The sequence below is a fragment of the Lepidochelys kempii genome, chromosome 11, assembly GCF_965140265.1.
Source record: "Lepidochelys kempii isolate rLepKem1 chromosome 11, rLepKem1.hap2, whole genome shotgun sequence".
NCBI lineage: Eukaryota > Metazoa > Chordata > Testudines > Cheloniidae > Lepidochelys > Lepidochelys kempii.
This window is the reverse complement of record NC_133266.1, coordinates 17,524,411-17,536,647: the sequence shown is the minus strand read 5'-3', so window position 1 is coordinate 17,536,647 and position 12,237 is coordinate 17,524,411. Positions and strand designations below refer to the sequence as shown.

Sequence of the window (12,237 nt, the reverse complement as noted above, 5' to 3'; positions counted from 1 at the left end):
CTTGCTAATTGAAAAAAACAGGCACAGTTAAAATAAGTAGATCAGCACTGCAGCGAATCACTTTGTTTAACAAGAGTGTTAGCACTTTGTCCTCGATCAGATATATCAGGGCTGGATTGTGATGCCCTTACTCACGTAAAGTAGTACTCTACTTCTCAAGTGTTCTCATTGAAATCAGCAGGAGTAGTTGAGGAATAATGTACATTCCAACATGATTAAAGGGAACCACAATCTTGCCCTTAGAATCTAGAAATATTGATTTTAATGGGACTTATTGTGGCATAAATTGCCACTCAAGATTATCAGAATCTGTCTCTAAGTGCGCACATCTACCAACCATTAATACAAATGCACTTATTTTAAAATTTCAGCTTTCAACTAGCAAATAGAGATTTTTAGATTCTCCATAGCCCTTCAAACTTTTTTGAATGTTTCCGAGACTATTAGATCACTTCTGAGAACTCTTAAGACTTCAGTGGGTGTTACAACTGCAGGAACACAACCTTAGAACTGATTGCAGCAAAACCCAGGGAAATACTCTCCTGTCATTTACCACATTTTCAAATCAAAGCCTTTAAAAAGCATTGTGTTTTATAATTTAAAAGATAACAAATCAGATGGATAATATAATTCTTGGACTCACTGCAATTTCCTCCTCCCTTTAGTCATTAGAAAAATATTTTGTCTGACTATGATCATGCTGTAAAGCGTATAATTCCAAAGCATAGATATTGACAATTAATATAACGGGAACTGAGCAAGACTAATTAAAATCTAATCAAAAGTGCAAGTCAGAGCACATAGTAACCTTACCCTATTTTGCTCTCAAATACCCTGATATTTTGTTTTCAGTGCTAGTGAATTCAGTTATCATGTAATTTCTAAGAACCAATTGAGGATGGGAAAATTTCAAGCAAATAGATATTTTGTGTTTATTTCCTATTTAAAATGTATGTTAAGTTGACAAGAAGAAATTAAGCACTAGAGTAGGACTAGAGATTTTCATTCTTTTTCTGACTGTCATAGGCTTGGTCTGCTCTTTTTAATGTTTCAGTCCATGCCTCAGTTCCCCACCTGTAAAATGGGGATAATACTACTTTTTTTCTTCTTCGTCGTCTGTCTTGTCTATTTAGCTTGTAAGATCTTCAAGACAGGGACTGTTCTCAGTAGTTGTGTGTACAAGGCTCAGTACAATAGGGCCTGATCTTGGATGGGAACATCTGGCTCTACTGTAATGCAAATAATTAATCATGATAAAATGCAAATCAGTTGTGGCACCTTGGACTTCTGGCAAATTACCACAGTGGATCTTATCATTTCTGTTTGGACATCATGGTTTACAAGGAGCCAATCATCCCTGACCTATACTTGGAAATATATATTCCAGCAAATATTGAGATCCTGCTTGAGTTGAACGACACTCCTGTAGGCCCCGATCCGGAAAATATTTGTGTATATACATAATGTTACATAACGTGTGTAGTCCCATTACATTGTCTTTGCAAGATCAAGGCCTTACTGACTTCGGTGCAGGTGTGCAGGTATAACTGAGAGCAGGATTTGGCCCTGGGTCAAAGAGAACTTTATGAATCACTTCCTAATCTAAGGGGGGGGGGGGAAATGACTCTACAGCGTCTTTTTTTCTCCATGTATCTACCAAATAGGCCTTAAATAATCCAACAGAGGCTTTCAGTAGGGGTTTCACCATCCTTTAACAATTAATTGTTGAAAAAATTATATACAATTATATATTTGTTATATATATTAAATCCTGCCATTCCTATTCCAACACAGACTCGCACTGATGGCAAGTGGGGACTGAGTAAGGACAGCAGGATTTGGCTCTGAATTAATATTTACTAAAATGGAGAGAATAATTTGCAACAGTGCTCTATCTGATTAATTTTGCCTCTTTTCTGCCTATGGAATGTCTGCAAGCAAATTGAGCGTTCCTCAAAGGTATTTGTTATTCAGATACACTCGGTTAATTTTTTCACTTTGTTTTTGTTATGTGGACTGCCAATTTGACATGGATATTCGACAGGCAGTATTTATTTGGAAATCTAGTTGTCTTTTCTAATTAGCTTTTGGACAGTAATCAGATATTCTAAATTGTTCTAATCACATGTACTAAGATTTGCTCCTGCAACTCATTTAATTCAGTACAAAAATGCTAGCACCTGACCCACTAAAATGTCTAAAAATTTACTCCTAAGGATACCATGACAATTTTAGAAAGAGTAGGGACAGAACATGATATCTTCAGCAAAAATTTCCCTTTCCTACCACTGTTGACCAGTGTGTCATATGTTTGTTTCCCTTCACACCTGAGCTAGGTGCATGATTCTTCGGATCCAGTAGGAGTTTTGCATGAATGAGGAGTTTTGAATGGGTTTCCAAGCCCCTCACCTTCCTCAGTTCTGCAAACACTTAGACGTGTGAGCACTTTACTCACATGCATACACCTGTTGAACCCAATAAGACTATTCCTGTGCATAAAGTTAGGCACATGCTTAAGTGTTTGCATGATCTTGGCCAGAGTTTGTGAAATGCTTTGTGACTGTTCTGGGAAAAGGTGCTATACCTCTACAACATATACTATTTTATTTTATTTGTGCTTGTAAAGTGGAGAGTAGATAAATGAATTAATCATGCCGGATTTCCTGCACTACAAGTTGAAATCTTTAGCAGGCATATTATCACTTTAATACTTTGGAATTTCTTCAGTGAGAAGGATCTTCTGAACAAATTATTGAACTAGTATCATTGAGTCTCCACCTATCCACAACACAAAATCCATATGGTAGAGTAATAAGGAATGTGTTTTCAGGGGTCAGACAAAGTACCCTTGAAGATTATAATCTTAATTATTAAAAGGCTTGATTAAAGAGGATTATTAATTCTCCTTGGAGTCTTGTATGTATTATTCACTATGATAACATACCACATGTGACTTTGAACTTCCTGGTCTAGCCCAAAAGCTTAAAGAATGAGTACATATTTGAAAATTAATTTCTCCAGTAAAGCCAGTTAAGGCATTAATGTGATAGTACTGTATCTGAGAAATCAGTGCGATACCAAATTAGTATCTAACATTGACAACTGCTCTTGTAACTTAAGAAATCTGTCAGCAAAATTGTCAACTTCAATTATATTGGCTTGCCTAGCTGAAATATTTGAGTGCCAAATAATTACAACTGATGAACCTTTGTTAATGAAAAGCTGTACAGGTTAGTAAGTTGCATTATATAATTGAAGAGAATCTCAATTAACTGATAACAGGTTTCTTAAATTTTATTTTATTACTCAGTTAAAGATCAAAGTGCAGTATCCTTTTGCCTTCCATCCAGTGAAGAGGGTTTTTTTTAGACAATCAGTGAAGTAAGGGGCAAATTTGAAAGCATTTTCACTTCTTCAACCATTCATTATAATAAGCAGAATTATGCCCTCATTTACATCCCATACCATCCCATTGATTTCAGTGGAGTTACATAACTGCAAATAAAGAAATAATTTGGCAGTAATATATAGCTTTGTGCACCATCATTAGTTTATGGATAGATGAATGCCAAAGCATTCAGGTCGACAGGCAAGTGTTTAAATTTCATTGAGTCAATTCCAGTAGCAGAAAGGGCCAAATATGAATACAACAGTTGATGGGCCTGGATTCAAAGTATTTTGCAAAATGTATTTGTGTCTATTTAATCAAAACATATACAAGGTGTTGTTATCTCTGAATGCTAAACATGGTGATTAATTACACTGACACAAAAGAAAACAAGATTACCTGGAATTTGTGATAAGAAAATGCTAATTCTCTTAGTCACAGTAATGAATCACTATGTCTCTCCTTTCCTTCCCTGTTCGCAGATGTGTCAATATAATACAAATTGTATTGGAGTAAACCAAGAATATTTCTGAACAAATGTATAGATTCCAAAGCATTGCTATTTACACTGCATCTGAAAGTGGGAATTTAGGGCTATAAACCCAGATGCATCAAGTCAAAGAATAAGGTGTGATAGCCCTTGCTTCATATGGCTATAGTAAGACTGCTCCTGGAATACTATATTCAGGTCTGGAAACTTCGATATGAGAAAAAAAGGGATGCACTGGAGGGAACTCAGAGAAGAGCAAGCCGGTCAAGTAAACTACATGACTTGAGTATCCCAACAGTTGGTCCTGAAAAACTTGGGTACATAGAATTGCATCTGCAATTTTAGAATCCCATAAGGCCTCACTGGTTTTTTTTTAATTTCAACAAAACCTTTATTGTGTTTGGATTAATCCTGTGGGGAAATATCACTCCCCATGGGTTGTATAGTGCTAAAATGGACACACATGAGGATGGCTGGCATGAGGATTATTGACTAGTTTGTCTCGCATGGATGGGTCAGGGGCCATGCTGAATTTTAATGTGGTCCCAATAAAGTGTTACTTTATATCTTAGTTCTTTGTTGAAACCTTACAGGATGACTGCTAAAGTCCAGGTTGAAATCTGGGTCCCACTGAAGTCCAATGCAGAACTCCCACTGATTTCACGAGGTGAGGGCTTGGCCCTAGTTCTCCTGCTCTTGCACACTTTCTCACATGGAAGAGGGAGAGAGGATTTAAATTAGTCTCAAACCCAATCCTTGTGACATAACATATTTTGGGTAAAAGAATTCAAAGAAAAGAAAAGAGCAAGATATGCCAGAAAACAATAGGATTGCAAGCAACATGAGCGTATGGTGGAAGGGGACTGTCTTGGTTTGCTCCAGCATAATGTCAAAGAGAGACTGATACATGACAAGAGCCTAAAAGGGGAATTATAGATGGTGGTTTGGGCGCCAGATGTGTAATTAGCATGTTCAAGTTCATACACTGACTATGTTGTGCAGTGGGGCTGGTCTTTGGTGAGAATGTACTTAAAGCTGTTCCGCAGTACAGTCGTGTGTTCCTTGCAAGATACATTAGTCCATTTCCTAGGGGACAGCCAGTATTTGGTTTATTCATTAGTTGCACGTGAACCATTGAGGGCTGATGTTTCTTTAGTAAATGGACATTTCAGATTGTATTGGTATATTTAGAGACAACTGTTTTCAGGTATCATTCAAATCTGTTGCAAAGGAACTTTAAATCAGCACTTATTTGTTTATTGTGAAAATATATCTAGCAAGTGCGGAAAAAACCGAGAAGCGTAATGTAAGGGAAAAAACCACACCCACACTGTAAGATGCAAACAGGCTGTAGTGTTGTCTATGTAACATGAAGCTGTTTTGCAGTCTACTGAATGCATATATTACAGCCTGACTTTTTGGAAAATAATTCTCCTTAAAAGGAAAATATGTAAATTAAGTGTATTAGAGAGGTGAATAGCTATCTCATGCACATTTTTTTAATTTGCCATAATATATACATGCATTTGCAATAACAAATATAGTGGCCTGGAAGATGACTGGAAAAAGAACAATATGATTAGGGAAGTTAAAGCCTGATTTGCATCTAAAAAATGTAGCGTATGCTCATTTATGTGCAAATGCAATGGAAAAAGGCTGCAGGTAAAGTGGCTAAAGCCTAAACAAAATAAACACTTAATTTTCTTTTATTGTACTCTGTGACTATTAATAATATTATTGTACTAAGGCAGGAACATTAAACTAAGCAGGGGAGCAATAAATGTTCCTAGACTGTGCAATGCTGTTGATATTAGTGGCTAATAGCTCCAGAGTTCACATAAAATGCAGATTGAAGTACAAAGATGTTTAGTGGAGTCAGCAGTGCCAGTGAACTGTTTACAGGTGAAACCAATAAGCAGAGGGCAAACACAGCAGGAGCAGTTTCTGTAAAAAATATCCAGAAAGGAACTTTGTGAAGCGCTTAAGCAGAATGTCGCTATCCTCAGGGAAGAGATTTGATAATCCCAGTTTATTTCTCTTCAAAACTAACTTTTGAAATGATTCATTATAATAGGCTGTATTTCCATTTACAAATGCCAGGGAACCAGTATATACGTGTATGCCTACATAAAAAATAAGATTTAGGGAAATCATCCAAGGGTTATGACAGATGACTTGATGTAAGCCCATTGGGTATAGGGGATGAGAAATTGAGTTTGGGGTTAATGAACCATAAATAAACTTGCTCACTGTGACTTACAGAAGAATGTAACACTTCACAGCCAAAGGTAGAATACTGGTTGGATGTATTTCTCATAACTGGACCCTTGCTGTTTGCCTCAGCTTTCTATGAAACAGAGAAAATATTGATTTACAAGAAAACTAAATAGTGATTTACCTAATTAAAGGGAGAACATTGGTATCCCACCAGATAAAGTTTCCTGGGTCTGAAAATTGCATTTCTTTGTTACTTTTTTGGGTAAATGTTCAAAACATTAAAATCTATATTTAAGGGTTGGATTCAACTGAGACAGTTGTGAAAAAGAGTAATGTGTCTGAAAAGACTGAATTGTCTAGCCAGCAATTTTAAATCATGATTTTTTAAAAAGAATTATACATTTACTATAATATATGCCACTTAATTGAGAGGACCGCTTTACTGAGAGATTTCCCATGAACAAATTTAGGATTGTACAGCACCTACCACAATGGGAACCCAGTTTGGTTGTCCTCTAGGTGCTCTTATGTGTTGTTATTAATAATTATCATCACAGTTTAGCCTAGTGGTAGTGGATGAACATTGCTGAACTGGGACACAGTGAGCAAAAGTTCTTCCTTATAGTGATGCATTTCACGAGAACCAAGTAGATAGCTGGTGCTTGACGAGGTATAAAATAGGTATGAAATTAAGATCATTTAATGCAGAAATGATCAAACTCAGATTAAGAGACCAAATAACGATACAGGCACAAAAGGGGTTAGGTGTTGTGATGTTGAGAGTCACAGCGCCTAACTTTTAGGTGCCTAGAAAATCACTACGATTGATTGAGTGAATGAATGGTGAGAGAGAGACAGGGCTTCACAAAAGCCAGCATGTTAGGCAGTGAGCTGCCTAAACAGTGGGAAATGCCAATGAGAAAGATTTCAAAGTAGCAGCCGTGTTAGTCTGTATCCGCAAAAAGAACAGGAGGACTTGTGGCACCTCAGAGACTAACAAATTTATTAGAGCATAAGTTTCCGTGGGCTACAGCCCACTTCACTGGATGCATAGAATGGAACATATAGTAAGATAGATAGATAGATAGATAGATACACATACACATACAGATAAGTTGGAAGTTACCATACAAACTGTTAGAGGCTAATTAGTTAAGATGAGCTATTATCAGCAGGAGAAAAAAAAACTTTTGTAGTAGCATTGTGCATGCCCAGAGGCAGAAACTTAGATGCCTACAGTGTTCAGTAGCAGTTATGTGAATTGCATTGGAGCCTAAAACTGGGATTTAGGTAGCTAAATTAGGTATCTAAATCTGGGGTTTAGGTGCCTAAGTACTTTTGTGAATGTAGCTCATAGTGAAGGTTATGTTACTCTTGCATTTTTATTCAGTGTGCTATTTCATTTTATGTCTTTTCAGACATTTGAATAAACAATAGAATTTTCACCTAATTTGGCCAATAGACTGTCAATTAGGATACTTCTGCGTTATTAATATCTTTGCTCCACATACCCACTTTTTTAGTTCTTTTGGTTTTTTGTTTGTGTTTGCCGTAGGAGTGGTATTGTAAGTAACCCCTGTCATTAAAATGCTGTGTCTCACAGTAGGTGTTCACTGATTGGGGCATCTCTGTTAAAACATACGTTTCTGCAAGACAAAGAGAAAAAGACTTTAGAGCAAATGGAGCCTTAGGCTATTGAAGAGCATTAAAAACAGAATGCGGCAACAGAAAATGTACAGCTTACATGTGCCTGTGTCCAAGTGTGGGATGAGCTCCTCTGACTCTTTCTCTGGGCAAACAGGAAGAACAGGCTCAAACATGACAATTCTTCTGAGAACATATAGATACCGATGGTACTGTTATCCTTTAAAGCACCTTTGCCAGCCTTCATGTAAACATCAGGGAGGAGTGGGGAGAGAGGGAGTTGCTAGTGCTAGGTGTATGATTTAAATCAAAGTTTAATTGATGCCAGAATGTTTAGAAATGGATAGAAGCCTGCTAATAAATAGTATGGTTAATTTAATCATTTAATTCAATAACTTGGGATTTATTACATTGCTGCAAGTTTGCTAAAGCATTTCAAACTATTTCCGCTATGTGCTCTAATGCTTAGGCTTGTGCTGAAATGCCATACAATTTACCCCCAGAAGTTATTCTCAGCATGCTAATTTGTTAGCAATCTGTGAATTGACTTTTAAACAGTAGTAGTCTCATTTGGAAGTCATAAGGGTTTTTATTGGTCCACAAGGATCAGATATCATGGTAGACTGTTACCAATTGTCTGTAATCCTGAACAAGAAAGAGTAAAGTAGATAAACTTGACTGCGACAATGTTTTTTCCCTTTAAATTTACTGAAGGATATAGTCCAAGTCAACAGGGGTCAGTGCCATACTTTTCTCTTCTTTGGTCATTTATTAGCCATCCATTAGAGTTGAAAGAATTATTTTAAGCTTGGGCATATGAACAAGAGAATGTAGGGTGATTTTACGGAAGGCAGTTTCAGTTTTCACAGTGCAAAAATATTTGGGGTTTGAATTAAAAATAGTCGCATTTTTTCAAAACATTCAAGATCTGGCCTATAACTTCTTGAAATTGGTGGGGGTGTCTTGGAAATATGGGGTTTTGCTTTTGGTGTGTATAGGTATTCCCACCCACCACAGACCTAGTGATTTAATGTGGTTATTATTTATGTGTATAACAGGGTCTAGAAATCTCATTGTGCTAAGCTCTCTACAGTCACGTAGTAAGTCTCTGCCCCAAAGAGATTACACCCTAAATAGTCAAAGGATGTATTATTATGTTCAGATTATGGTAAGGTACTGAGAAATTTAAGTAATTTACACAATGTCATGAATGAAGTCTGGGGCAAAGCAGAAAATTGAACCAAAATCTACTGAGTGCCTTAACCACAAGACCCATTCTTCCACTCTAGCCAGCTGATTTCTTCCCTGCATGCTAGCAGGTTTCAGCAAAGCTACAGGATGTGACCAAATGCTACTATACTCTTATCAAACTGAGCTCAGATAGTAAGGTCACATAGGATGAAACCTATGGGATTTTTCCAAATACTTTAACTGTTGGAGTCATCTAATCTATTCAGAAACTTCTTGGAAGTTTTGATGCTCGTGTTGGAATAGCAAGCATTGCTAGTATGACACAACATAATATGTAAAATATTCAAAATACCTGGAGGATGAAGTGGTGATCACTAGCAGCCAGCATGGATTTACTAAGAACAAATCATGCCAAACCAGCTTGATTTCCTTCTTTGAAAAGGTAACTAGTTTGGCGGATAGGAGGACATAATATACCTGGACTTTAGCAAGGCTTTTGACACAGTCCTACTTGACATTTTCATAAGTAAACCGGAGAAATGCGGGTATAAGTGGGTACATAATTGGTCAAACAACTGCAAACACAGAGTAACTATTAATGGAATTATATCATATTAGATGGAGGCCTCAAGTAGGGATCTGTTTTGGGTTCGGTGTTGTTTAACTCTTTCTTAATGACCTGGATGTAGGAGTAGAGAGCATACTGGTCAAATTTGCAGATGACACAAAGCGAGGGGAGGGAGAGAGGAGGGATTGCAAACACTTTGGAGGTAGAGTTAAAATTCAAAGGAATCTTGACAAATTGGAGAAGTGGGCTTTAGACAACAAAATGAAATTCGACAAAGAGAAATATAAGGTGCTACACTTAGGGAAGAAAAACCAAATGCACAATGGGGGATAACTGGCTTGGCAGCAGCACTGCAGAGAAGGATCTTGGAGTTGCGGTGAATCACAACCTCAACATGAATCAACAATGTAATGCTGTTGCAAACAAAGCATCCTTTCTATACAGCGATGATAGTACTGCTCTACTTGGTGCTGGTTAGGCCTCAGCTGGAGTACTGTGTCCAGTTTTGGTCACCACTATATAGAAAGGATGTAGAGAAAGTAGAAAGGTTCCAGAGCAATGTAGATGATCAAAGGGATGGAATGCAAGCCATATGAGCAAAGGCTGATGGAACTGGGTGTGTTTAGTTTGGAAAAGAGGAGATTAAGGAGGGACATGATAACGGTTTTCAAATACTTGAAGGCTGCCATAAAAAAGATGGAGAAAAGTTGTTCTCTCTTGCCACAGAGGGCAGTACAACAGCATAGCAGATTTGAATTAAATCTCAGGAAAAAACTTCTTAACTCAAAGAACAGTTGGACTGTGGAACAGACTGCCTAAGGAAGTCATGGAAGCTCCTTCACTGGAGGTTTTCAAGAAGAGACTGGATAGCCATGTGTCTTGGATGGACAACAAGTCCTGCCTCTTGGCAGGGAGTTAAACTAGATGACTCCTGTGGTGCTTTCTAACCCCATGGTTCTATGATTTGATGACACAAAGATATAGTGATTGCAAGAAATTGATGCTCAGTGAGACCATGGACAATGGATTACTCTTAATCTTTTAGGCTTTGACTTCACTGACCCAAAGTTTTTTTTTTATTGTGAAATGAACATGCCAATTGCTATCTCCCTGTGAAATCCCAAGTGGAGACAAGTCACTTCCAGTGTTAGCCATGATGTCGGTAAGCACTATACTCCCCCACTCATGGTAGACCGGGCCTACTTTACTTCATGCAAAAACTACAGTGCCTTGTCTCCACTATATGTTTTTTCAGCAGAATTGCTAAAGCTTCTCTGGTAAAACACATGGTTAAAAACATACTTATTTTTTTGTCAGTGAAGGCACAGACTTAGAATCCTGTAAACGTAAAGGCTTAATAAAGGAATAACTCATATAGATGTGTCCATCTGCAATAACATTTAAGCCCTGGAAAAAGTAATGTTACCATAATATTTGACACTCCTCCAACTCCTTTCATCTGAGGCTCTCAAAGTGCTTTAATTAATTTTCACAACACACTGTGGAATTAAGCAAACATTGTTAGGAGATTCATTTCACAGATTGATAAAGTGAAAGAGAGGTTAAGTGTCCTTTAGAGTTGCACATCAAGTAGGTTGCAGTGCTGAGAATACAACTCAGGTGTTCTGATGTTGAGTTCTTTGCTCTCATGAAACATCTTTGTATTCAAACATATGCATGTATATTTAGAACCAAAATAGAAATGCTTTCCAAACACAGGTAAAGACAAAAACCAAATTCTAGTGGAGGTGTAATGTTGAACCAATATTATAAAAATCTGCATAACACTATATAATGCCTCACTAGCAATTAATAACATATTTTAGGTATGGTCAACATTATACAGAAACATTCCCCAATAAGACTCAATGCACTGGTTCAGATCCCAAAATATGATTTATTTGAATAATCTGAACCCTAATTTATACAACAATTTGTAGTTTTGGAACTGGGATTTTCATCCTTGCAAATCTATGGATGCTTCAGAGTTTTGGAAATTATTATTCCCCCCTCTCCCACCCATGCACAATCTAAATGCAATCTTCCCCTTTGTCTAATGTGCACATTCAGAAAATTGCCATTGTACAATGTATGGAATGAACAGGCTTTTTTCTTTCTAAGCTCTCAGGTTTCTGGTTTGCTGTATTTCACGGCTTTGTTTTTCAAATGTCATATTGTACTGGAAACATGAGAACACTTGAATTGCAGGTTGTATTTATGAAAACAGGAAGCATTTCAAGACGAATAGCTGTCATTTAATAGGTTGCAGGTTTCAGACCTTGATGTCAAGCCAAACCCTTGTTATTTTTGGCTAACATATTTTCCTCTGAAGCTGATGCAGTTTAATATTAATGCTGTGGAGTTAAGTAAGTCGTTCCAGCTCAAGAGACTATTTAGTCTGATCACCTGCTTTCAAGAGAACGAAATGGGGGTCTTTTCTTTGCAGTTAAGTCTTCTACTTCATTAGCGATGATGGGGTTTTATCCACTCAATAAGAGATGACTTTATCCACCTTGTACTATGTTTTGCCCTCAAATAAAAACCTGGAATTCCTATGGACTTTAATGGAAGCTATATAGCTGAGTGTAGAATTTGGTATGCTATGTTCAGAAGTGAATGGGAAAGTTGCTGATCCAATTAGTTGGGTTCTGACCACAATACTTCGGTGCTTGCTAGACCCTGTAGTACATTACACTCAGAAACGCAATTTGTAAAAATGTCAGGTTCCATATTTATTCT

The 12,237-nt window shown here is 37.2% G+C and overlaps 1 protein-coding gene across 9 annotated transcripts in view; it reads left to right on the top strand.

The window, feature by feature from the left end:
• The window catches only part of NCKAP5 (NCK associated protein 5), a 624,519-nt gene that overhangs the window by 107,494 nt on the left and 504,788 nt on the right, over positions 1-12,237 (top strand). Inside the window, exon 1 of one of the 9 annotated variants that reach the window (XM_073305283.1) lies at positions 1,915-1,959. The exons of the other annotated variants lie outside the window; for them this stretch is intronic. The gene's annotated coding sequence lies outside the window, so the exon portion shown is untranslated. Of the gene's footprint in view, positions 1-1,914; positions 1,960-12,237 lie in introns of those variants that run through there. 9 annotated transcript variants of the gene reach the window in all.